The sequence below is a fragment of the Chenopodium album genome, chromosome 19 (genome assembly GCF_948465745.1).
Source record: "Chenopodium album chromosome 19, dcCheAlbu1.1, whole genome shotgun sequence".
Classification (NCBI taxonomy): Eukaryota; Viridiplantae; Streptophyta; class Magnoliopsida; order Caryophyllales; family Amaranthaceae; genus Chenopodium; species Chenopodium album.
In genome coordinates, this window is record NC_137852.1 from 19,315,934 (window position 1) to 19,319,767 (window position 3,834).

The window sequence follows — 3,834 nt, forward strand, 5'->3', positions numbered from 1 at the left end:
TAAGGTATCAAAAAATGAATAATGCAAGTTTTTTTATAATTAGTTTTATTTTTCTTTTATTATTTTTTTTTTCAAGTAACTTTAAGGTAATATTACACTCAGTGACACCAACTGAACGCGTATTACAATCATTGATACAACCTTGTCTCTAGAATTAGGCCCCGTTCTCTTCACCTTATTTTTGCTGAATAGAAATTATTTTTTCCTGAAACAAAATTATATTTGTTGAACTTAAATTATATTTACTAAATTTAAATTAATTTAACTGAATTGAAATTATTTTTGCTGAACTGAAATTATTTTTACTGATTTTCAGTTATAATTCTTCTTTAAGAAAACTGAATTTTACTGAACTGAACTTATTTTTACTGAAATGAAATTATTTTTACTGAACTGAACTTTTTACTGAACTGAACTTATTTTTACTGAACTGAAATTATTTTTACTTAATATTATTTTTCAAAGGTGAGGAGAACAGGGCGTCAGGGCTTTGATTTGATGCTAACTTGCTCATTAAAGACTGTAATAATAATGATATTTCAATGATTGAAGGGGGTTTTTGTCCTCAAAATTTTAGGATATTAATTAAAAAAAATAATGGCTTTTTAATCATAATTTTTTTTTTTTTTTGAGGAATATCTACTATAAATAAACTAATTCTCTCTCTCTCTCTCTCTTCTTCTTCTTCTTTTCTTTCTTTTTTTTTTTTTATAGGATTATTTTAATTTTTTTTAAATTGAATTCTTGCAACAAAACATTTCTGATCACTGAAATGTCAATTATGGATTGTAATTAGTGCCCAAGTTGGAGTTGATTTAATTATAGAGACATAAGGTTGTATCAATGAATATAGCATACTTTAAGTTTGTGTCACTTAGGGCCTGATTTACTGAACTCAGCTGAAGTAGACTAAATAGGACTGGAATAAACATTTTATGAGAGAAGGAAATTAGTAACTGAATTGAGCTGAACTGATTGGAGCTGAATTGAACTAAACTGAACTGATTGGAGCTAAATTGAACAGAACAAACTAAACTAAACTGAAATTCAGCTGAATATATAATTTTGCCTAAAACTAACAAGGAGAGTTCAAGCATTTGAACTACAAAAATATCAACCAAAAGGGGAGGATGTAATTGTCTAATGCTCACTTTAGGCGAGAGGAGTTGTTTGTTATGATTATATGTTTTGTTTGTACATTGCTGATGATTTTACCAAAAAGTAGAGAGCTGGGCTACAAAGATTATTTTACTAAGAAAGAAAACATATTTGGCAGACTTTTGGTCTTCACTTTGTCAAACATAGGGTCTTATATATCCAACAACTCCACGATGTCTTTCTGTCATGTAACAGCTATATAATCCCCACATTTGCTATCATGATAGTGCATGATTAGATTAAAGGTTAAACTTGAATAGTAACTAATTAATTATCAGCTTATAATAACTTTGGTTTTTAAAGACCTGTTACTAAAAGTTTTTTCAATCTACAAAACCACCATATTCTAAAAGTTTTTTAAAAAGGGAAAGAAAAGTCACAAATGAAATACTAGTAAGCAACCAACAAGAGTTGGCTCAAGTGCTAAGCGATTTGATGTCGCTTAAGAGAGGTCTCGGATTCGAACCTCACCGTATGCAGTAACTCTTTTTGGGAGACTCGCCCATCTTAAGCAGTGACGGTCCAGGATTTTAAGTTAGGGGTAGCACAATCTAAAAAAAGAAAAAAAGAACAGTCAGTTGAACACTAATCTGGGTTAATTATTTTATATAACGCGTTTTGTTGTCGCTAGTATATTCCTTTCGGTTTTTGTAAAGTGTCCCATTTAAACTTTTTTTTACGATTCTTTAAGTAATATTAGTGTTTTACACGTACGATTAATCGTATAAATATGGATATTTAGCTTGTTATAATTGTCTCAACGTACAATTTGATTTTCAACTATCAACGTTTACATTATTGACAATATTAGCTTAGTCAAAATTTTATGTTGGCATATGTGTCAATCATACTGTTGAAACTTGAAGGTTTTGATGACGATGAACATAAACTAGCAAACTTCAACCAATAAAGAATTTTCTTAGTGTCATGATTAGATAGGTGAATTAGGCTTTGTAAGTGGAAGAGTATCTAAGAAGACATGAAGAAGTTCCAAGGAAAGTTTAAAAAGATAGAAGAAGAGTTCTCTCACAAGAACTAGATATGTTCCTTAACAGGAACTTGAAGACAGCAAGTTAAAGTCATTGACTCGGTCTGCGTTGAAGACAACAAGTTCCACAAGAACTTGGCCTGTAAAGTTCCAGTTCTGAACTGGAGTATAAGTGACAGCAGGAACTTATTAGTCATGGTCTGTGTGAAGCCCAAGTATTCTGGAATACAACATATTGATAAGGAAATTTAGTTTTGCTAAGTTTTTATCTTACAGATTTGCTGTAAATATGATGGTTAAGTTTATGTGTGAAGACCTATTAGAAACGTGACAAAAGAGCTTGGTAAGCTTAAATTAGGAAAGTTTAAAAAGGATAAGTTGTTAAGAAAAGATTTTCAAAAACGATTTATTTCTTAAAAAAAATTATCAAACGATATTGTTCTTTTGATGATTTATCTTTGTTAAGTTTTCCAAAAAGTTTTTCTTCAAACTGATTTACTTGAAACCGTGTTTTGGAATTTTGGTAAAATAATATATTTATCTTTTGAAAACCCTACTTTTTATACGAGAAAGTCTTGTATAAATTGTAGAAATCTCGTTTCATTATTTTCTGTGAGTTTATGAGTGAAGAAATAGAATTTCGCTTAATTGTGTAAGTTTGCCAAGTTCATAACTTTGTCATATTAGTTTCGGGTTTCATGTGTAGCTTACCTTTCATATATATACTAGAAGTCAATTGTTTGTATTGGTTGGGTTCTTGGGTGTATGTATTATTTATCTTTGCATACAGTGGTGTAGGCTTCTAGGTTGAAGCTGAGTGCTCATGGAGTACGAGTGAATCTAAGTTAGGGACTTAGGTTGGGTAGGATAGAGTCCTAATGTGTAGCAAGTTTAGTGTGGAACTTGTGATTAAAGGTCTGACTATAATAGGTTGTAACTTGTGTGTTTGCTCTACTATAGTGGATTGGTTGCACTAGGCGGAAAAAGCATTTGCCCACCGGTTCAAAACCGGTGGCAAAAGGGGGTTTTGAACCGGTGGTTTTTTGGGGGGTGGTAATAATATGTTAAAAAGCCACCGGTTCAAAATCGGTGGCAAAAACAAGTATTGCCACCGGTTAACCGGTGGCAAAACTAATAGTATTGCCACCGGTTTTTGATGTGAACCGGTGGCAATAATGCCCTTAAAAAACAATTTTTTTTTTTTTTTTTTTTTTTTTTTTTTTTTTTTTTGCATTTTTTCACTTAAAATGTAGCAGACAGGTATATAAATACATAATATACATAAACTACATATATATTGATCAATAATTAGTAATCATACACTTTTTAAGAGTGAAAAATCTAAATTCATAACTACAAATAAATTACTCATACAACAATTCCAATTTAAAAGAACTAAATTAATCAAATTACACCAAACAAATGGTTAATACATCGGTATTCTTCAAAGGATGGTAAAACTTAATCTGTAGAGCATCAATAGCAGCAACATTTCCTATTTTCCTGACAAACAAAAGATGTCATGCAATTAGTATGGATTAGGCTAATTGGCCTAATTTTTAAGGCTAATCTTCTAAAAAAAAAAAACAAAAAAACCACCATAACCCACCACCTAGGAACACACGACCCCCTACCACCACCAACCATCACCCCACACCACCCCAACACCACCAGCTCCAACCACAGAC